At 45.4% G+C, this 24533-nt stretch overlaps 1 long non-coding RNA gene across 1 annotated transcript in view; it reads right to left on the bottom strand.

Moving 5' to 3' along the window:
• LOC140454325 (uncharacterized) overlaps positions 1–24533 on the bottom strand; it is a 40657-nt gene that overhangs the window by 5805 nt on the left and 10319 nt on the right. The gene's annotated exons all lie outside the window — the stretch shown is intronic.

The raw sequence follows: 24533 nt of genomic DNA, 5'->3' as shown, positions 1-24533 counted from the left end.
GACACTTTGACCCCCCAACTGATCAATAATACAAGCAGATACGTTCCTCCTCTAGCCAATCACAGTGTGAAATACTTTCCCCTAATTACCCCAAAACATGTGCTCCAAAACCCGCCCACATTCTGTACATATACAGTGCTGGGTTTCCCAGTACACCCGTGGTTCCTGCCTCAGGAATTATGGGAGTTGCAGTCCCCATGAAGTCACTGGAGCCCTGTCTCTGGAAAGTGAATGAAACGTGTTGGGTGGAAGGGTCTTATGTATAGGATCCCCATTCAGACAGACAGGACATATGGCTTGTCACTGGGTTTGACTGAGACATCTGGTTAGACAACCCAATTTTTGACGTAAGGAATATAGATTCAGTCAATTGCGGGGTGGAGGGATCAATAAGGGGAAGCAGTTTTAGGCACAGCTGGCTCAGTGGCTCGCCCCTCTGCCTCACATCTTCAGAGACGCTGGTTTGATTCAAGCCTTAGGTGACCGTGTGGAGTATACACGTTCTCCCAGTGGCTGCATGGTTTTGTTCTGTGTGCCAGTTTCTTCCCAAAGTCCAAAGATGTGCAGGTTCTGTGGATTCGCCATGCTAAACCACAGTGTCCATGCATGTGTAGGTTAAGCCATTAACCATGGGAAATACTGGGAATGGGTGAGTCTGAATGGGCTGCTCATTATAGGATTGGTGTGGACTCGATGGATGAATACCCTGCTTCTGTACTGTAGGGATTCTATTCTATTCTCATGAAGAAGAATGTACCTATCTCGACGTGTTGTGCATCTGAGGAATTCCCTATTCAAAACAAAGTGGATGCCAGGACAATGAGCAAATTTAATGGACAGATACAGATTTTTAATTTGCAATGAGCTGAAGGGTGAGAGAGAGAGAGAGAGCAGTCGGGAAAATCCAGCTGAGACCGAGGTGAGCTCAATCATCATAGTATTAAATGGTGGAGCTGGTTCGAAGGGCTGCATTGCCTCTCCTGTGCCCAGGGCTTATCTTCTTACGGTAATAACTGGAAAGCGGAATCCAAAACTCACCACCTTCACCAAAGGAGATTTTCGGAAAATGTAGGATAGTCAAGTGGAATAGTATTCAAAACTGAGATAGTGAGGAAGTGTGTAGAAGATAATGATTTTGCAATTTTAAACTGAGGGGGAACAGTGATTTATGGTTATAGACTGTGTGGTACATTCACACTGTCCAGAATACTCTGTTGTGAATATCTATTCTGTAATTTATTACAAAGCCAAGGTCACTGATAATGAAAACCAAAACACCCAGGATACATCGCCTCACCTCGTAATCTGACAAAAGCCGCGTGATAAATCTGGTTGAATTTAGAACACAGATGGAAAGCGGGGAGATTAAATCCAGTCCGAAGATCCTGTGCTAAAACAAAGAAGACTACAATAGGATGAGGCAGGAGTTGGTAATGTAGACTGGGAGCAAAGACTTTACTGTGGGATAGTTTACAGATAGTGGAGGAATATCAGAGCAATTTTTCGAAGTGCTCAGCAAACGTATATATCAGTGAAAAGGAAGGACTGTCGGAAAAGGAGTAATCTGCCATGGGTGTCTAAGGAAATAAGGGAGTCTATCAAATTGAAATAGAAGGCATACAAGTTGGCAAAGACCAAGGAGAAATTCGGAGATTAGAAAAACTTCAAAAGTCAACTGAAACCTTGATGGGATTGGGTATAAATAGTGATGGATAGCAATGCCCAGGGCCAGAATAGCAGTTTACACTGTTAGAGGGAAACCTATTGTTTGGGGAACATATGGCCTCTGTTATTGTTGAAGCATTTAACAGTTACCAGAGAGATAATCCCGATCAAGTTAAAAATCACAGCACACTCCAAAAGCTTGTACTTCCAAATAAACCTGTCGGACTATAACCTGGTGTTGTGTGGTTTTTAAACTTTGTCCACCCAACCCCAACTCCGGCTCCTCCACATCAGAATCCTGATAGACAGCCCCACTGAAACTGAAGCGCCGGTCAGGTACTTGAGGGAGCCACGGGGGTGTGGGGGAGGGGTGTGTGGTTTAACCACAGAGTTGAACTGAACTAGACTTTTTAAACTGTTGTTGCCATGGAGATAATCATGAGAGACAGTCTCTATGCAAAGTCAGAAATCACAAAGGTAGAAGAATGGCAGCTGTACATCGGACCTGATGCTGCCTAAAGGCGTTTTGCACGTAAAATACCCAGGTAACTACCATGTCTCATCAATAAAGACTCAAAGAAGACCTCTCAGAGTTCTGTGCCTTGTAATTCCTATCCAGCAGGGTTCAGGAAGATGAGCACACAGCAGTCAGTCTTCACAGTGGAGTATACGAAGAACATGCCAGTAATTGATAAGGAGACTGAGGAAGGTGAGGACCTAGATAATAACCATTATCGTGAAAGAGTTAGAGCTGGGCAAGGTAATGGAGTTAAAGTTACACAAGTCTCATTGCCCTGATGGAATACATCCCAGGATACCAACAGAGTTCATGGGAGAAATAGCAAATGCACTTAGTTATAGCATCCTACAGCAGAGACAGGCCCTTTGGCCCAAAATGGCCCATGCTGATCAGAATGTCCATCCACGCTGACCCCATTTCCCTGCACTTGGCTCATCTTCCTCTGACCCTTTCCTATCCATGTATTTGTCCAAATGCCTTTTACATGTTGTTAGTGCACCCGCCTCAACCACTTCCACTGGCAGCTCATTCCATATACATACACCCTCTGTGTAAAACAGTTACCCCTCAGCTTCCCTTTTATTCTTTCTCCTCTAACCTTAAACTGATGCCCTCCAGTCCTTGGTTCCCTGGGAAAAAGACTGAGTGAATTCACCTTACCCATGCCTCTCATGATCTTATACACTTCTATAAAATATTCCCCCTCCGTTTCCTCTGCTCTAAACAAAAAAGCCCTCACTTGTCCAACCTCTCCCTGTAACTCAGACCCCTGAGCCCTGACATCATCCTTGTAAATTTCTTCTGCACCTTTTCCAGTTTAATAACTGAAACCTACACTGCATTCATCACATTTCCAGTGTTTCCCCACGGCGTTGGAACAGACATGACAACACCAATGGATTACAATCAATGATCGATAATTTACCCCATTACAACAATCCCATTCTCATAGCTTTTTCCATGATGCAGGAATCCTTTTGTCTTCTGGTTTCATGGTTAATTGCCCTCATACAAACCCAGTGGCTTAACTGTTCCTGGGAAATGTGCCATGATTTTTTAGACTTTCAAAAACCAATGAAATCTCTCTCCACAGTCCTCACGCTAACATGGACTTCACTGTCTCAGTACTTTTTTCCCAGTCACACTGACATTTGAAATATTCGTCCACGGGCAGAATACACACCTTTCCATCCAGATAAGGCCAACGACATTCAGATCGGCAAGGATCAAGTAACTATCAAAACTGAACATGAAGTTCAATTTGAATTTCTTAACTGCAAATCCCCCCTTTCAGAACTACACAACAGAGAAAACAGAAAGTGCTGGAGATCCTCAGCAGGTCTGGCAGCATCTGAAGTGCTGACGGATGCAGGAAACATTGCAGCCTTGAAGAAGTGGTTAGATTATCACACCAGGCATGTGCGCTTGATGGCCAGTATGTAGAAGATGGGGGCATTGTGTTCAACAGTTTTATAACAGAGACTCTGACCTCATTTGGTTCCATGTTTCTCTGCGATTCCCTCTTTTTCGGAAGCATGTAGGAGTGGGAAGCAGTGGAGAATGTAAATGATGGGTGACCTTCCTCGTGAGAGGATTCGTGTACAGGAGCAGGGATCCCTTTCTGGAAGGGCCTTGGTGAGACCACACCTGGAGTACTGTGGACACCTTTGTTCCCCTTTCCCAAGGAAGGCTCTCCTGGTTATTGAGAGAGTAAAGGAAGGTCACCAGCCTGAGTCCTGGGATGTGGAGATAGTTATGGGCTGTAGATGCTGGAAGTCAGAGTCCATACAATGTGGATCTGGGGAAGTGCAGCAGGTCAGGCTGCATCACAGGAGCAGGAAGGCTGATGTTTTGGGTCGGAACCCTTTGTCAGCCCTGATGAATAGTCCTGACCCGAAACGTCACCTTTCCAGTCCCATCGTATTCATGCTGGTCATCAAGCACCTATTAATTCTAGTCCCACGTTCTGGCAATCAGCGTGTAACCGATATTGTAGTACCTGGTGTGATCATCTAAACACTTCTTCAAGGCTGCAATGTTTCCTGCATCTGTCACCATTTCAGATGCTGCCCGACCTGCTGAGGATCTCCAGCACTTTTTGTTTTTATTGTGGATTTCCCCCATTTTGCTCAAGCACTTAGAGTCAGAGAGCTGTACAGCTCCATATTGTGCTGACTATAATTCCTGTGATGGCAGGACTGATGGATGAAGAGGGACTCAATCCTCATTTCATCCTCCTTCTCTTTGGCTTTCTGAGCCGCTGACTACATCACTAATATTCTACCTCCCATTCCCTGTCCTGAATCTGACCCATCTAAGTCTACACTGGTACAGGACCCACCCAGAAACGGTCCCAGTGCCTGAAGAATCTAAACCCTTCTCTGGTCCACCATTTCGCCAGTCACACGTCCAGCTGATCTATCCTCTTATTCCTGCTCTCACTAGCACATGGCACTGTGAGTAAGTCTGACATTATTTTATTTCAGGAGCTACATTTTACTGTATCCCTGAGTCCACTCAAAACTCCAGGTCTGAAAAGCAGTTTCCCAGCAGATGCAGGTGGGCTCACTTCCTGCACACATAGCCGTCAGGGACAATGAAAGTATCCCTTCTTTCCCACATTGTACAAGAGGAGCACCCCACGGGTCTGAGGGCTCCTGTCACAACGTCTCTCTAGATTCAGCTAATTAATCCCATTCAGAGAATTTAAAAGAGCTTTCAACCTTCCTTCACTTCAAACATTTCCATTATATATCAAAAGCCCCAATCTTCATTTAAGCTGATACGTTATATTTTAAAAACTTAACAAATACACTGCAGGTATCACTTACAAATTGGCTGTTCCCATTGGGACCATATGAATTTCTCAATGGCCTGAATTAAACCGGAGTTTCAGCTTCAACTTCTCCCTGTCTCACTTCCCTCTGTTTTCACCTAACTCCAAAACGCACTCATTGAGTCAAGCAACACTCAGTGCAGCCCTGTCATTTTCATTGTCTGGTCACACCTACACTGCCCTCAGCCTCCTGTCCTGTTCCAATGCATCTCAATGGGATCTCAGGAACTGCATCTCATCTTTCAGCTCAGCCCTTTGTAACCCCAGAGTCAACATGGACCTCAGCAGTTTCTGGATGAACAGACAGTTGTCAGAACCTGAAACATTCCACCTGAAAATGTGCTGGAATTTGAGTTCACAAAGAATTTTAATGAGAATTTTGCAGGGAGTTGAAAATTAGGAGTTTACAGGTTAACATCATGAAGTGAGTGATTGGGACTAAATCTGACAGTTCCTGCAAAGAGACTAGGTATAATCTGGATAAATCTGTGGTCCAACTCAGGCCAAATCGCCCATGGGGGATTCAACCACAAATTTGAACATCTTTCTGCATTTTGCTTCACAAAAGCATTGGAGATATTTTCCCAGAGACAGAACAGACAAACCTTTCTCCTTCCACAGTAAAATGCTAATGATATTCAGATCCTGATGACTCCGCTGAGTGCAGAAATCTGCTTTTTTGAGATCCCGTCCTCAATTATTCTCAATTAATATCCAATAAAAAGAATTCACAAAACAAGTGCAGGATGAATTGGAAAGACAAATATTTCTCTGGTATGTGTCTGGTGTGTAAATGCTCCTCTTTCAAATCACCCCTCCCCCACCCAGGAAGAGGACATGTCCATGCACCTCGCTGTACCGTGCCCCCAGTAAAAATGGCGGCCATAACCCAGGACCTATCACTGACTGAGGCCCACAGCCGTTTTCCCATTTGCTGTAAACATGGGACCCAGAGTTTCTAATTCAGGACTAACACCATATACAGACGTGTAAATAAAACCTCCCAGTCTAAACTGAATCATTTTCTCCCGGTTTCCGCTGCCACTCCCTCTTCCCAGTTTCCGTCTCCTGCACACACCAAGGGCCATTCCGGGTCCATTGACCCTTCCTCAGAACCGATGGCAGCTGGGAAAATTAGACTCCTGACAGTGTGGAACCAGGCTAATCGGTCCAACAAATCCACACTGACACTCCGAAGGGTATCCCACCCAGACCTATTCCGCAACTCTGTTATTCTAAATTTCTCCTGAACAACGCACCTCACCTACACATCCCTGAACACGACGGGAAATTTAGCTTGGCCAATTCACCTAACCTACACATCTTTGGACTGCAGGAGATAGGGGTAAAAGAGTAAATAATAGGTGGGATGGAGCGACCCTTCCACAACATGGCAACATTTACTCATCTCCTCTCCCTGACCTTATCTCAGATCCAACCCTCCAACTCAGCACCGCCCTCAAACTGTCCCATCTGTCCATCTTCCTTCCCAATTATCCACTCCACCCTCTCACCATTACCCCCACCTGCATTTTCCTATCGCCTTCCCAACTACCTTCCCACCAGCCCTACACACCCATCCTATTATCTGTCCTCTTCCCCACCCTCACATTCCTGAAGAAGTGCTTAGGCCCAATATGTCAATTGGCCTGCTCCTTGCATACTGCCTGACCTGCTGTGCACATCCAGCGCCACACTTTAACACAAGCTGGAAGAACATCACCTCATCTTGTACCTGGGGACCCTTCAGCCCTCTGGCCTCAATATTGGATTCCATAATTTTAGGTCCTAATTCTCCTACGTACTAATGTCCTAGCCCCCATCCCATAGACCAGGCCCTGTTATTATATCGCCTGCAATTACAACCACCTATGGTTAGTCACTAACAGTCTCCATAAACAGCTATTCACCCTCCCCCAGCCAGATCGTTATCCACTCCTTTGTCCAAGTGCTCCCATCGCGTTCTTTGGAATCTATCACCACCTATCATTTACTGCTTAACCCCTACCTTCTGCATATAAACCAACATTGTTTCTCAGGAACATCAGTTCTGACGAAGGGTCATTGGATCAGAAATGTTCACTTTGACTTCTCTTCACAGATGCTGCCAGACCTGCTGAGTATTTTCAGGATCTTCTGGTTGTTATTTCTGATTTACAGCATCCGCAATTCCTTTGGTTTTCATTTACTGGGAGTTGGTAATTCAGGTCCAGCAGCCAACAGCGTGTGTTTATCAACCCACCCAGTACACAAACTCAATTTCTCTCCCAGTCTCTGCTGTCTCTCCCACTCCCTTCACACTCACTGGGTCCCCCCTCACAGTGACATTGCTCCTGCACAGCTCATGGTCACGTGTTGGCCTGCTGGCCACACCCCTCATTCAGTCCCATTGGCGGGAGGATTACACCAACTCCCCTATTGGTCTGAAGCTGCCATCAATCAGCCAGGTCCCATTGTGACTTGAGTGGTCGGAGGCTGAGGGGTGACCTCAGAGGTTTATAAAATCATGAGGGGCGTGGATGGGATACAGAGACAAGGCCTTTTCCCTGGGGTTAGGAAGTCCAGAACGAGGGGGCATAGGTTTAAGGGGAGAGGAGAATGATATAAAAGAGACCCAAGGGGCAACTATTTTCATGTGTGTGTATGGAATCTACTGTTTGGGAAGTGGTGTAACTATACAAGCTATCACCATCTGAAAGGCAGCTGGATGGGTATATGAATGGGAAGGGCGTAGAGTGATATGGCCCAACTGCTGTCAGATAGGACTAGATTAGGTTGGGATATCTGGTCGGTGTGGATGGGTTTGACTAAAGGGTCTGTTTCCTTGCTGTACAAAACTGTGTCTCTGCCCTGGGATGAGCTTCATCATTCAGCGAATGGGGCAGTATCACAGAGCACAGGGGCTGGGGGCTATTCAGCCCATTGGGGCTGTACTTTCTTCCTCTGGAGATGCTGCCAATCTGCCCTTACTCCACTCCCATTTACCAGTAGCCCTCCACATTTATCCTCAAATAGTTAAATTCCAAATCTGTTTTGACAATAACAAAAGCTGCATCCAGCTGTGATTCAAACTGTTCCAGATGCTGAGAACCTACTGAGTAAATTACCCTTCACATTTTTAACCTGCATCATTTGCCAATTACCTGAAAGTAGTTCCTAAAAATTGTGACAATAATTTCTCTCAGTGTCTCTGTAAATTAAATATCCTGGAAACAAATCTGTTTCTGGTTGAAATCACTGCTTAAGCTTCTCAGCTCCAAGGAGAATTGTCAGGTCTTTTGCGAACTCTCCATAAAAGAGAAATCTATCTTAATTTGAATTTATTAGTGTCATAGAGATGCACAGCACAGAAACAGACACTTCGGTCCAACTCGTCCATGCCGCCCAGATATCCTAAATTAATCTTGTCCCATTTGCCAACACTTGGCCCATATCCTTCGAAGTTTCCTAAACACGTACCCAATCAGATGCCTTTTAAATGTAAATTGTACCAGCCTCCACACTTCCTCTGGCAGCTCATTCCATACACGTACCATATTCAGCTTGAAAACATTGCTCTTTAGATCGCATTTAAATCTTTTCCCTCACACCTCCCGTCTGTGCTCTCTGGTTTTGGACTCCCCTAACCTGGGAATAAGACCCTGGCTGTTCACCCTAACCATGTCCTTCACGATTTATCAACCTCGAAGGTCACCTCTCAGCATCCGATGCTCCAGTGAAAACAGCCCGAGCCTATTCAGCCTCTCTGTATGGGTCAAACCCTCAACCCTGGAAACACCTTTGCACATCTTTTCTGAATCCTTTCATGTTTATAATATCATTCCGATAGCAGGGAGACCAGGACTGAAAGCAGAATTCCAGAAATGGCTGAATCAATGTCCTGTACAGCTGCAAAATAACGTCTCAACTCCTATACTCAATGCATAAGCCAATAAAGGCAAGTTAACCAAACGCCTTCTTCACCACCCTGCCTATTTCACTTTCAAAGAACTATGAACCTGCACCTCAACGTCTCTTTGTTCAGCAACACTCCCCAGGCCCTTCCCTGATTTGTTTTTCCAAAATGCAGCACCTCACATTTATCTGAATTCCACTCCATCTGCCACTCCTCAGCCCAGTTGATTGAAGTCTCATTGTACTCGGAGGTAACTTTCTTCCCTGTCCACTGCATCTCCAATTTTGGTGTCGATGTAAAGTCACTAATCATAGCTCCTATATTCACATAGAAATCATTTATATAAATGATGAAAAGCAGTGGACCCAACACCAATCCTTACACCATATTGCTCATCACAGGCCTCCAGTCCGAAAAGCAACCCTTCACCACTATCCTCTGTCTCTAATTTTCCAGCCAATTTTGTTAACCAGTCTGTTATGTTGAACATTGTTGAACGTCTTTCTGAAGACCAAGTTAGTGATTTCCATGCACAAAGCCATGCTGACTATCCCTAATTATTTCTTGCCTTTCCAATTCCATCCAAATCCTGTCCCTGAGAAGCCCTTCCAACAACTTGCCTGACTTCAGGCTCACTGGTGTATTGTTGCCTGGACTTTCCTCACCACCTTTCTCAAATAATGGCACCCGTCTTACAGCACCTCACCTGTGGCTATTGGTGATACAAATATCTCAGCGAGGGGCCCGGCAATCACTTCCCGAACTTCCCACAAAGTTCTGGGACACACCTGATCAGGTCCCAGGGATTTATTCAGCTTTATGTATTATAAGATATCCAGTACCTCATTCTCTGTAATATGGACACTTGTCAAGTTATCACTATTTATTTTTCCAAACTGTCTCACTTCCACATCCTCTAAGTAAAAGCTGACATGAAATCCTCCCACCTCCGATGGTCCCACAGACAGCCTTGCTGAGCTTTGAGGGTCCCTAATCTCTGCCTGGTTACTCTTTTGTCCTAGGTATATTTGTCGAATCCCTTTGGGTTCTCCCTTAAACCTATTTCCCAAAGCTATCTCATGTCCCCTTTTAGCCCTCATGGTTTCCCTCGACTATACTCCCACTGCCCTTTTACTCCTGGAGGGATTCACGCAAACCCAGCTGTCTGTACCTGCCATATCCCTCCTTCATTTTCTTGACCAGGCCCTCAATTTCTCTCGACAGGCAGCATTCCTTACCCCTCCCAGCCTTGGCCTTAACAGGAACATACTGTCTGTGTACTCTCGTTGTTGCAGACCTGTGGATGCAATGGCAGATGAGGACAGAGAAGCAATCATTCTCAGTAAGAGGTGGTGTTGGGAAAGATAACAGCCTAAAGGTAGATGGGTCATCTGGCCGTGATGGAGTGCATCCCAGGGGACTATAACAGGTGGCAGAGGCTAAATAGCAAACGCACTCGTGATAATTCACTAAAATGTGCTGGACTCTGGGACGGTTCTGACAGATTAGATAGCTGCAAATGTGATGCCAATATTTTAAAATGGACCTGTTAGCATAACTTCTGTAGTGGGGGAAATGCTCGATCTCTCAAGGAAGAAATAGTGAGCTGTCTGGGTCGAAATTGTCTCAGAGCAGACACAGCATCGATTCATGAAAGGTAGACAACACTAAGCTGAGTGGTAGAGCAATGTGTGCAGAGGCCAAAGTAAGTCTGCAGAGGGATTCGGATAGGTTAAGTGAGTGGGTCAGGGTCGAACAGATGGAGGACAATGTTGGGAAATGTGAGGTCATCCATTTTGGTCGGACTAACAGCTAACTGATGAAATGGTGAAAACTTGCAGCAGGCTGCTGTACAGAGGGAGCTGGGTTTCCTTGTGCATAAATCATAGGAGGTTGGTTTGCAGGTGCAGCAGGTAAATAAGACAGTGAAGGGAATATTGTCCTTCATTGCTAGAGGGATGGTTATGCTGCAGCTGTACAGGGTGCTGGAGGGGCCACACCTGGAGTACTGTGTACAGGTTTGGTCTCCTTACTTCAGGAAGGATGTACTGGCACTGGAGAGGGTGCAGTGGAGGATCACTAGTTTGAGTCAGGATTTCAGAGGGTTGACGTATGCGGAGAGATTGAGAAAACTAGTTCTATACTCATTGGAATTTCGAAGTATGGGGGGTTGGATAGGAAAACAATTGAAATTATGAAGGCAGTCGATAAACTAGAAGCAGGGAGGTGATTTCCACTGGGGATGGAGCAAACTAGGGAGCAGAGAGTCAAAATAAGGGGATATCAGATTTAGGACTGAGTTCAGGATGGACTTCTTCAGATAAATCTGTGAATCTGTGGAATTTGCTGCTGAGTGCAGCAGTTGACGTTATCAACTTGACTATCGTTAGGTCAAAAGGTAGATTTGTGAACAGGAAAGGAATTAAGGGTTATGGTGAGAGAACAGGAAAGTGGAGCTGAGGCCATGAAAAGATCAGGCCTGACCTTATTGAATGGCAGAGCAGGCTTGAGGGGCCAGGTAGCCTACTCCTGCTCCTATTCCTTCTGTTCTTATGTTCCCACTTTCCAGCTGTCCCTTTACCTGGGAATAGCAAAGAAATATTGAAAGTTCTCGCCTTGTACTGTCAAAATTTGCCTTTGTCCAATTTAGAACACCGTTTAGATCTGGTTTATTTTTTTCTGTAACTATTTTAAAACTAGTAGAATTATCAGAGAATCCTGAGAGTGTGGAAGCAGGCCATTCGGCCCATCAAATCCACCCTGACCCTCAAAGCCTCCTACCTTAAACCTGTAACGCTGCATTTCCCATGGCTAATCCACCTCGCCTGCACATCCCTGAACAATATGGGCAATTCAGCCTGGAATATCCACCCAACCTGCATATCTTTAGATAGTGGGAGGAAACCACAGCAAACAGACGAAACCCACACAGGTAATAACAACAAGGTGATCATCCCTTTCTTATTTCCCAGGTCAACCTAAATAACTTCGCTGGACGTAATCTCAGAATATCCTCCCTCAGCACAACTGGAATGCTACCCCTAATCAAAAAGACCACTCCGCCTCCTCTCATGTCCCCCTTTCTATCCTTCCTCTTGCATCGATACCCTGGAACATTACGCTGCCAGTCCTACCCATCTCTGAGCAACGTTTCTGTAATACTCATGATATCCCAGTGCCACATTCAAAACCATACCCTGAGCCCATCTGCCTTCCCTGTCAGGCCTCTTGCATTGAAGTAAATGCAGTGTAACTTGTCAGTTCTACCTGGTTCTGTGCCTTGCCCTTGCCTGCCTTGACTGTCTGACTTCTGAACTGTACCAGCCTCAGACTTACCTCTTTTCTCACTATCTCTTTGAGTTTACCCACACTCCCTCACTGGTTTAATGACCCTGAGTAGCACGAGCAAATCTCCCTGCCTGGATATCAGACACCTTCCAATTCAGGTACAATCCATCCTTCTTATGCACATCAACTCTACTCAAGAGGAGATTACAATGATCAAAAGATGTGAATCCTTCTGCCCTACACCAGCTCCTTAGCCAATCATTCATCTCCTCCATCCTGCTATTCCTAGTCTCACGAGCATGTAGCACCTGGGGTAATCCACATATTATGACCGAGGACCTGGTTTATTATATTCCAGGCTAATTTGCTATATTCTCTCATCAGGATCTTTTCCCTTTCTTATGTCATTGGTACCAATGTACAATGACCTCCCACTGGTCATTCTTTCCTTTGAGAATATTCTGCTACCTGTCCGAAACATCCTTGACCCTGGCACCAGGGAGGTACCACCCCATTCTGATGTCTCACTGTCAGCTGCAGAAACAGCAGTCTGTGCCCGACTAGAAAGTCCCTTGGCATCCTTTAGCGTTTGGAATCTGATCGACCTCACATTATAGTGGAGCCAATCTCAGTACCAGTAACTTGGCTGTCAGTGCAACATTCCCTGAAAGTCTATGACAACCTACATTATCCAAAACAGTAAACTTGTATGAGATGGGGAAAGCCACAGGAGACTCATGGCTGAAAAAATGTGTTTTTGGAAAAGCGCAGCAGGTCAGGCAGCACGAAAGGAGCAGGAGAATCGACGTTTCGGGCAGAAGTCCTTCTTATGCCCAAAACGTCGATTCTCCTGCTCCTTGGATGCTGCCTGACCTGCTGCGCTTTTCTAGCAAAACATTTTTCAGCTCTGATCTCCAGCATCTACAGTCCTCACTTTCTCCACAGGAGACTCATGCTCTACCTACCTCCCTCTCCTACCTTTCCGAGAGGTAACCCATCTACCTGACTGTATCTGCAGGTTTCCGGCCTGAAACTGCCACCTATCACACATCCTGACTCTTGTAAATTCTTCATTACCATTAAGCACCGCTCCATCTGATCCATGTGATCCAAGAGGATTTGCATCACTTCCTGCAGGCTATCATCAGGATCATTCAAACTCCCCCTACTCTCCTCCAGGAAGTGCCCATCACTGTACAAATGGCCATCTCTGCACCTTAATCTGTAGACCCAGAAAAGGGCAGAGTCTTACAGCTTTACAAAAGACTACTCTCGAATACATTAGAGCCTGTAATTTATATTTAAAACATTCAACCAAAAGATCATAACAGAGGCACTTAAAGTAGTAAACACTCACCCTACTGAATGTTGCGGATTTTAAAAAGTAAAACAGAGTAAGATTTACCTTTTAAGAGACTGAAACCCACTGAGCTGATCCCCGGCTGCGAGTCACAGACATACAGCACGGAAACAGACCCTTCAGTCAAACTCGTCCATACCGACCAGATATTCGAACCTAATCTCATCCCATTTGCCAGCACTTGGTCGATATCCCTCTAAACCCTTCCTATTCATATACCCATCCAGATGCCTAATAAATGTTGCAATTGTACCAGCCTTCACAACTCCCTCTGGCAGCTCGTTCCATAAACGCAACACCGTCGCATGAAAAAGTTGCCCCTTAGGCCCCTTTTATATCTTTCCCCTCTCGTGCTAAATCTATACCCTCTAGTTCTAGACTCCCCCACTCCAGTGAAGATACCTTGTCTATCTATCTGATCCATGCTCATGATTTGATAAACCTCTGCGATCACTCCTTAGCCTCTGACACTCCAGGGAAAACAGCCCCAGCCTGTACAGCCTCTCCCTATATCTCAAACCCTCCAACCCTGGCAATATCCTTATAAATCTTTTGTGAACCTTTCAAGTTACACAACATCCTTGTGACAGGTGGAGAACAGAATTGTGCACAATATTGCAAGAGTGGCCAAACTAATGTCCTGAACAGCTGCCACATGACTTCCCAACTTTCTTACTCAATACTCTGACCAATAAAGGAAATCATACCAAACACCTTCACTATCCTATCTACCTGCACCTCTACTTTCAAGAAGCTGTGAACCTGCACAGCAAGGTCTCTTTCTTCAGCAACACTCCCCAGGACCTGACCATGATAGGTATCAGTCCTACTAAGCTTTGCTTTTCCAAAATGCAGCACCTCGTACTTATCTGAATTAAACTTCATCTGCCACTCCTCAGCCCATTTGCCCGTCTGATCAAAATCCTATTGAAATCTGAGGTAACCTTCTTCACTGTCCACTACACCTCCAATTTTGGTGCCATCTACAAACTTACTAACTATACCTCCTGTGTTCACATCCAATTAATTTATATAAATGATAAGAAGTAGTGGACCCAGCACCGATCCTTGTGGCACTCCACTAGTCACAGGCCTCCAATCTGAAAAATAATCATCCATCACCACCACCCTCTGTCTTCTGCCTTTGAGCCAGCTCTATATCCAGATAGCTACTTCCGGGAGATCTAACATTGCTAACCAGTCTCCCATGGGGAACCTTGTCGAACACCTTACTGAAGTCCACATAGATCACATCTACTACTCTTCTCTCATCAATCCTCTTTGTTACTTCTTAAAAACCAGATCAAGTACGTGACATGATTTCCCATGCAGAAAGTTATGCTGACTATCCCTAATCAGTCCGTGCTTTTCCAAATACACGCAAATCCTGTCGCTCAGGGCTCCCTCCAACACCTAGTCTAGCACAGCATCTGTAGCTCCCGAGCTTGTCCAAACCACCTTCGTTCAATAGTAGCACCATATTAACCAACTCGCAGTCTTCTGGCATCTCAGCTATGACTATCAATAATACAAAAATCTCAGCAAGAGGCCCAGAAATCACTTCCCTTGCTTCCTACAGAATTTTTGGATACACCTGATCAAAGCCTGGAGATTGATCCACCTTTATACGTTTCCAGATATCCAGTACTCTGTAGTATGGGCAATTTTCAAGATGTCACCATTTATTTCCCCACATTCTACATCTCCCATGTCCTTCTCCAGAGTAAATATTGATGCAAAATATTGCATCTTGATAAAACAAACAAGGGCAGGAGTTACACTCATTAAAAGTAAGGCTTTGAGTAGTGATATGGAACAAAGAGACCGAGGGGTTCAGGTCTTTGAGCTATGTGTCACATGCAGACAGGGTGGTTCAGAAGGGCTTTAGCACATTTGCCTTCATTGCTCAGATCTTTGAATATCGGAGTTAGGACGTTATGTTGAGATTGTACAGGATGTTGGGGAGGCCTCTTCTGGAATACTGTGTCTAGTTCTGGTTGTGCTGTGATAGGAAGGATATTATTAAATTGGAGCAGATTCGGAAGAGACTAACCGGGATGTTGCCATGAATGGAGGGATTGTGTCACAAGGAGAAGCTGGATAGGCTGGGATGCTTTTTCACTAGAGCGTAGGAGGTTGAGGGATGACCTTAGAGGTTTATAAAACCATGAAGCGTGTAGACAAGGTGAATGGCCGGGGGTGGGTGGAATTCAAAACCTGGGTGCATACAATTTGAAAATAGATGAGAAAGATTTAAAAAGTAAATTGGGGATTTGTTTTTACTTTTACATGTGTGAAGTGAACTCCCAGAAAAAGAGGCAGCTGTGAATAAAATTACAATGTTTAAAAGACATTTAGACAAGTCCATAAACAGGAAATGTTTGGATGAATGTGGACCAAGCGGAGGGAGGGGCGATTAGATTTGTTGGGAATTATGGTCGACACGGAGTGGTTTAACCACAGGGTCTGTCTCTGTTCTGTATCACTTTATGACGCTATCTCTGTGAATTCCTCCATGCTCACAACTCCCCAGATCACTGTCACCTCATCCAGACTAAACTCTTCCTTATCTCTAGAAATCCTCTCTAGCCTCAGAACCATTACTATCTCTGTTATCACAAACATCTCAATCTCTGTAACATCCTCCAATCTCCTCCTGTCTCATCACCCTCACGATCTCTAATCTTGACAACCTCCACAAATCTGTCCTTCTCCACAGTAAACACTGATGCCACTCGTTTAGTATCCCCCCAACAACCCCATCTCCTGCGTCTTCACACATAAGCTGCCTTGTTGACCTTTGAGGTGGCCTATTCTCTCTCTAGTGACCCATTTGCTCTTAATGTATTTCTAAAAACCCTTTCCCTATTCGCCAAAGCGGTCTCCTGTCCCCTTTTTGCCTTACTGATTTAACTCTTAAGTATACTCCTCTTGCCTTTATACTCAAAGGATGTTTGTGATTTTTGGATTGGAATAAATGTGAAATATTACACCTTGATAAAACAAACGAAGGCTGAACTTACCCTGATTAAAAGTTGGGCCTCGGATAGTGATATGGAACAAAGAGACCGAGGGGTTCAGGTCTTTGAACTATGTGTCACATGCAGACAGGGTGGTTCAGAAGGGCTTTAGCACATTTGCCTTCATTGCTCAGATCTTTGAATATAGGAGTTGGGACGTTATGTTGAGGTTGTACAGGATGTTGGGGAGGCCTCTTCTGGAATACTGTGTCTAGTTCTGGTTGTGCTGTGATAGGAAGGATATTATTAAATTGGAGCAGGTTCAGAATAGATTTACCAGGATGGTGATGGGAATCGATGGTTTGAGTTATAAGCAGAGTCTGGATCGGCTGGGTCCTTTTTCACTGGAGCACAGGAGGCTGAGGGGTGACCTTATTAGAGGTTTATAAAATCCTGAAGACTTTCAGTAATGTGAACAGCAGGTGCCCTTTCCAGGAGGGGGCGCGATTCAAGATTGGGGACATACGTTTCTCACGTTAAAAAGGATGGCTTTAAAAAGAAGTTCGGGATTTTATTTTTTGTTTTTGCACAAAGAGTGGTTCACATGTGGAATAAACATGCAGAGGACGTGGTAGATGTGAATGCAATTACAATTTCAGGGTGGCACAGTGGCTCAACGGTTAGCAATGCTACCTCTCAGCGCCAGGGACACAGGCTCAATTCCTGTATTGGGTGACTGTCCATGTGGAGTTTGCATATTCTTCCCCATGACAGCGTGGGTTCCTCCAGGTGCTGCCGTTTCCTCCCACAATCCACAGATGTACAGGGGAGGTGAACTGGCCGTGCTCAATTGCCCATAGTGTTCAGGGATGATTGGGTTGAGTGAATTAGTCAGGTGTAAATATAGAGCAAAAGGGGAGGGGAATGGGATTCTAATAGGAAAAAAAAACATTTGGACCCGTATATCAATAGGGAATGCTAGGATGGACTTGGACCAAGTGGAGGCAGGTGCGATTAGTTCAGTTCGAATTTATGGTCGACACGGACTGGTTGGACCACAGGGTATGTGTCGATGCTGTGTAACTTTATGACTCGTCATCTCTGTAAATTCCTCTATGTTTGGAACTCTCCCTATCAGTACCACCTCATCCAGCCTTACAAATCCTCCTCATCTCTATAATTCCACTCCAGCCTCAAAATCCAAAAACCTCTATCACAAATATCTCTATCTCTGTAACATCCTCCATCCTCACAATCCTTTCCAACTTGCATCTCCTCCAGCTTCATTATCCTCCCCATGTCTAATCCCCTCCAGTCTCTCAAAGCTCTGCTATATGTGCCTTTCTGTATTTGCAGCTTTCAGGATGCCCAATGTTTATTTCTCACTTGATGATTGCCCTTTACAATTCCTGCGCTGAGCTTCTGAATTTCCTCTTAAACCTCTGCGTCTCACTTTCCTCCCAAGAAAATCGACCAATCACGTGTCATCTATTCTAGTATCACCTCTTCTGACCTGATATCCAATGGAGCCTGTCGTATTCCTATAATAAACATCTCAGCGGTCGACAGAACAGAAAAACGCTCTGGTGGTCCATCGAGTCTGTGAGAAAGAAAATTATCACCGAAAACTACCACCATACTACTATCCTCATCTATTTTCCAGTACTTGTGGAAAAGTGTCAACTATCATGGCATAGCAAGTGCACACTAAATACATCTCAAATGTTTTGGAGATTTGTGTCTCCCACCTTCACAGACAGTGAGGTTTAGTGCAACTGTTGCTCGATGATGACATCACCCACAGGAACACAGAGCAGCTGGGTCTGTGCAAACCAGAGATCGCCCACACATTGGGAAGGATGGCAGGATCCCTGAGAGGGGGCACAGGAGAGTTACCAGGATGGTTCAAGGAATGGGGGATTTTAGTTGCAGGGAAATGGGTGTTAGAACATAGAACATAGAACAATACAGCGCAGTACAGGCCCTTCGGCCCTCGATGTTGCGCCGATCCAAGCCCACCTAACCTACACTAACCCACTATCCTCCATATACCTATCCAATGCCCGCTTAAATACCCATAAAGAGGGAGAGTCCACTACTGCTACTGGCAGGGCATTCCATGAACTTACGACTCGCTGAGTGAAGAACCTACCCCTCACATCAGTCCTATATCTACCCCCACTTAATTTAAAGCTATGCCCCCTTGTAATAGCTGACTCCATACGTGGAAAAAGGTTCTCACTGTCAACCCGATCTAACCCCCTAATCATCTTGTACACCTCTATCAAGTCACCCCTAAACCTTCTTTTCTCCAATGAAAACAACCCCAAGTGCCTCAGCCTTTCCTCATAGGATCTTCCTACCATTCCAGGCAACATCCTGGTAAACTTCCTCTGCACCCGTTCCAGTGCCTCCACATCCTTCCTATAGTATGGCGACCAAAACTGCACACAATATTCCAGATGCGGCCGCACCAGAGTCTTATACAACTGCAGCATGACCTCAGGACTCCGGAACTCAATTCCTCTACCAATAAAAGCCAGTACGCCATATGCCTTCTTCACTGCACTATTTACCTGGGTGGCAACTTTCAGAGATCTGTGTACATGGACACCAAGATCCCTCTGCTCTTCCACACTACCAAGTATCCGACCATTAGCCCAGTACCCATCTTTTTGTTACTCTTACCAAAGTGAATCACCTCACACTTAGCTACATTGAACTCCATTTGCCACCTTTCTGCCCAGCTCTGCAGCTTCTCTATATCCCGCTGTAACCTGCCATATCCTTCCTCACTGTCTACAACTCCTCCGACTTTCGTATCATCCGCAAACTTGCTCACCCAACCTTCTAACCATTCCTCCAGGTCATTTATAAAAATGACAAACAGCAATGGTCCCAAAACAGATCCTTGCGGAACACCGCTAGTGACGGCACTCCAAGATGAACCTTTGCCATCAACTACTACCCTCTGTCTTCTTCCAGCCAGCCAATTCCTAATCCAAACCTCCAACTCACCCTCAATGCCATATCTCTGTATTTTCTGCAGTAGCCTACCATGGGGGACCTTATCAAACGCCTTACTAAAATCCATGTATACCACATCTGCCGCTTTCCCCTCATCTACCTCCTTAGTCACCTTCTCAAAGAATTCAATAAGGTTTGTGAGGCACGACCTGCCCTTCACAAAACCATGCTGACTATCCTTGATGACATTATTCTTATCCAGATGTGCATAAATCCTATCCCTTACAATTCTCTCTAAGACTTTGCCCACAATAGAAGTGAGACTCACTGGCCTATAGTTACTAAGATTATCCCTACTCCCCTTCTTGAACAAGGGAACCATGTTTGCTAGCCTCCAGTCCTCTGGCACTGCTCCTGTCGACAAAGAGGACACAAAAATCAAGGCCAATGGCTCTGCAATCTCCTCCCTTGCTTCCCAGAGAATCCTAGGATAAATGCCATCAGGCCCAGGGGACTTATCTATTTTCACCCTTGCCAGAATTTCCAATACCTCTTCTCTACATATCTCAAAGCCATCCATTCTACTTATTCGTGCCGCAGTATTCATATCGACAACAATGTCCTGTTCCTGAGTGAATACTGACGAAAAGTATTCATTCAATGCCTCCCCAATCTCTTCAGCCTCCACACGCAACTTCCCATTACTATCCTTGATTGGACCTATTCCTACCCTAGTCATTCTTTTATTCCTAACATACCTATAGAAAGCCTTAGGGTTTTCCCTAATCCTACCAACTAAGGACCTTTCATGTCCCCTCCTTGCTGCTCTTAGCTCTCTCTTCAGGTCCTTCCGGGCTACCTTATAACTCCCAAACGCCCCTATTGAACCTTCACGCCTCATCTTTACAAAGGCCGCCCTCTTCCATTTAACAAGGGATTCCAATTCCTTATTAAACCACGGCTCCCTCACACGACCCTTTCCTCCCTGCCTGATAGGTACGTACTTATCAAGGACACTCAATAGTTGCTCCTTGAACAAGTTCCACATATCAATTACGCTCTTGCCTTGGAATCTACTTTTCCAATCCACACATCCTAAGTCATGCCTCACCGCATCATAATTTCCCTGCCTCCAGCTATAACTCTTGCCCTGTAGTACACACTTATCCCTCTCCATCACTAGAGTAAAAATCACCGAATTGTGGTCACTGTCCCCAAAGTGCTCACCTACCTCTAGTTCTAATACCTGGCCTGGTTCGTTACCCAGAACCAAATCCAGTATGGCCTCACCTCTTGTTGGCTTATCTACATATTGTGTCAGGAAACCCTCCTGCACACATTGGACAAACACTGAGCCATCTAACGAACTTGAGCTATAGCTTTCCCAATCAATATCAGGAAAGTTAAAGTCCCACATAACAACCACCCTATTACTGTCACTCTTCTCCTGAATCATCTTCGCTATCCTTTCTTCAACGATTCTAGGACTATTAGGAGGCCTGTAAAAGACTCCTTACAGGGTGACCTCACCTCTCCTATTCCTAACCTCAACCCAAACTACCTCAGATGGCAAATCTTCGTCCATCTTCCTTTCCACCGCTGTAATACTATCTTTGACAAGCAAAGCCACACACCCCCCTCTTTTACTCCCACCTCTGACCCTACTAAAACATTTAAACCCTGGAACCTGCAACAGCCAATCCTGTCCCTGATCTAGCCATGTCTCCGTAATAGCCACAACATCGAAGTCCCAGGTACCAACCCACGCTGCCAGTTCACCTACCTTATTTCGTATACTTCTGGCATTAAAGTATACACACTTCAAGCCAATCTTCTGTTTACAGGAACCCTCCTTTAAGATTGATGCCATATTCCTAACCTCCTTACACTCCAGGTCCTGCACCCTAAAGCTACAATCTGGGTTCCCATGCCCCTGCAGAGTTAGTTTAAACCCCCCCCAAGAGCACTAGCAAACCTCCCCCCAAGGATACTGGTGCCCCTCAGGTTCAGGTGCAGACCATCCTGTTTATAGAGGTCCCACCTTCCCCAGAAAGAACCCCAGTTATCCAAGTACCGAAATCCCTCCCTCCTGCACCATCCCTGTAGCCACGCATTTAACTGTTCTCTCTCCCTATTCCTCGACTCTCTATCACGTGGCACGGGTAACAAACCAGAGACAACAACTCTGTTCGTTCTAACTCTGAGCTTCCAACCTAGGTCCCTAAAAGCCTGTCTAACATCCTCAGCACTCCTCCTACCTATGTCATTGGTGCCAATATGGACCACGACTTCAGGCTGCTCCCCCTCCCCCTTAAGGACCCGGAAAACACGATCAGAGACATCACGTACCCTTGCACCTGGGAGGCAACATACCAAACGTGAGTCTCTCTCGTTCCCACAAAACCGCCTATCTGTGCCCCGAACTATCGAGTACCCAATTATTATTGCTCTGCTCTTCTCTACCCTTCCCTTCTGAGTAGCGGGGACAGGCTCCGTGCCAGAGGCCTGAGCCCCGTCACTTACCCCTGGTAAGTCGTCCCCCCCACAAGCATCCAAAACGGTATACTTGTTCTTGAGGGGAATGGCCGCAGGGGGTCCCTGCACTGGCTGCTTCCTCCCAGTCCCCCTCACTGTCACCCATCTATCTGCCATCTTTGGAGTGACTACTTCCCAAAAGCTCCGATCTATGACCCCCCCTCTGCCTCCCGAATGATCCGAAGTTCATCCAACTCAGTTCCCCAACACGGTCTTGGAGGAGCTGGAGATGGGTGCACTTCCTGCAAGTGTAATCAGCAGGGACGTCCATGGCATCCCTCACCTCATACATGTTGCAGGAGGAACATTGCACTGCCTTCACTGCCATCCCTCTAAAGCTAACCTTTATTTTAAAACAAAACTGGGTCTAAAGAATACAACAAGCAAAATTCAGCCCTTGCCTATTTACCACAACGATATTCTTGTTAATACATATCAAGTATATCTATCTAGAATAGATGGACTCTCATTCTCAATCTCTCCCCTTGCCTGGGCTGTGGTAACCTTCAGGTTAAACCACCACCAGACATCTCTCCCTAATAAGAGAGCAGCCCTATGGTCTGGTAGGACAATGCTGACTTTACCTTTTACACAGTGATGCCACTGTGGTTCGGGGGTGGAGAGAGGGAATGCTGAAGGTGGTGGATGGGACACCACTCAGGCACAGTGCTTTGTTCGCTTTCTTTAATACTGTTGAGGGCTGCACTGATAAAGGCAAGTGGAGAATGTTCCAACACGATCCTGATGTGTGCCTTATAGAGAGCAAACAGACATTGGGGAAGCAGGGGTTTGGGAAAACTGAGATTGTTCTTGTAGCAAAGGAAATTGAGGGGAGCTGAGAGACAAGTGCTTACAAAACATATACATCAGGATGTTAAACCTTACACTCATCAACTCATCATAAAAGGATGACTGGATATATATTGAAGATTTTGGGGAGATCTGTTGACAGGACGGTTTGATTCAAAGGAGAATTTTTATGCAGAAAATGGAATTAAGCTGGAACAAAATACCCACACAGAGTGCAAATATCCAGGTCCTGATGAATGGAGTAATTCAATCAGAGTTTGGCGTTACAATGACTGAGATTCCCATCTGAATATCCACCTGTAGTATCCTGTAATACAAGTGTATAAAATCTGTCACTGTCAGGTCAGGTTAGAAACTCACACCATCCCCTCCTCCTGGTCCAGGATGACTGGACACATTACCCCTTGTGGAGGTCAGCAATCAGTTCAGGGGGAAATCTGTGTGGGTTTCTATGAGTTTCCACCTTGGGACTTCATGTGACTGAACAGGGCAGATCTTTGAGACATGGGACAAACTGTTTATAATCCTTTTGGAAGTTTACTGTTCTACGTTTTCTAGGAGATTCCCCCCTCATTCTTCTAAATCTTTCCAGGGAGCACCGGGCAGTGGGAAGCATGCTGAGTTGTTGTCATTGAGATGCGGACAGCAGGATTTGCTTCCTTTTCTTACCTTCCGTGCTGCCACTGTGCCTCATCAATAAGACATGGGGGGTGAAAGGCTCATGCAGCTTGATGGGCAAGTTGTCTCCATTCTGACCAATGGGCAGCAAGATCCTCCCAGTCACTCCAAAGAGTCTCTCTGAAAAGACAGCAACTCAGCATGCTTCCCACTGTCCGGTGCTCCCTGGAAAGATTTAGAAGAATGAGGGGGAATCTCCTAGAAAATGTAGAACAGTAAACTTCCAAAAGGATTATAAACAGTTTACAGAGAGGGATTCGGAGAAGTGGACAAGTTGGTAAATGGAGCATAACTTGGGATAATGTGAAGTTGTTCATTTTGGAGGAGGTAATAAAAGAACAGAGGACTATTTAAATAGTGGAAACTGTAGGAACCTGCAACACAAAAGGGACCAGGGGGTAACTGTGCAGGAAACACAGAAAGCTAGCACACAGTTACAACAGGTCATCAGGAAGGGGAATGGAATATTATTCCTGATTTCAGGGGATTTGCAGTATAAGAGTTTGGAGTATATACCTGAGAGCCACATTATATAGTGCGAGTGAGACCACATATGGAGTAATGAGAGAAGGTTTGGTCCCTTTATTTAAGGAAATACATCACTTCATCGGAAACATTCAGAGAAGGTTGACTGGGATGATCCCTGGTTTGCAGGGACTCTCTTTGAATATAAGGCTGAAAAAGTTGGGACTTGACTCATTGGATTTGGGGGAGAATGAGAGGGGATCTTATTGAAACATATAGGCTTATTAAGGGGTATGACAGGGTAAATACTGAGAGGATGTGTCCCATCATGAGGGAACCTGGAACCAGTCTCTGGGTCAGTTACAGAATCAAGGGTTCTGTTTTAGATTTGTCAACATTAATGCAACACAGACATGGGTAAGGGGTTTCAGTAGCAATGGAGCTGGGGTGAGGTGGAGAAAAGCAACATTTTAGAGATTGGAATTCCTGGTGTTTGCGATTATGTAGATGTCTGATTAGAAGGTCACTTTGGGGTCAGAATATGAGAGCAATAT

This window comes from Chiloscyllium punctatum, chromosome 29 (assembly GCF_047496795.1).
Source record: "Chiloscyllium punctatum isolate Juve2018m chromosome 29, sChiPun1.3, whole genome shotgun sequence".
In the NCBI taxonomy this organism is placed as follows: Eukaryota; Metazoa; Chordata; class Chondrichthyes; order Orectolobiformes; family Hemiscylliidae; genus Chiloscyllium; species Chiloscyllium punctatum.
The sequence above is the reverse complement of the archived record's forward strand: the minus strand, read 5'-3'. Positions and strand labels throughout refer to the sequence as shown.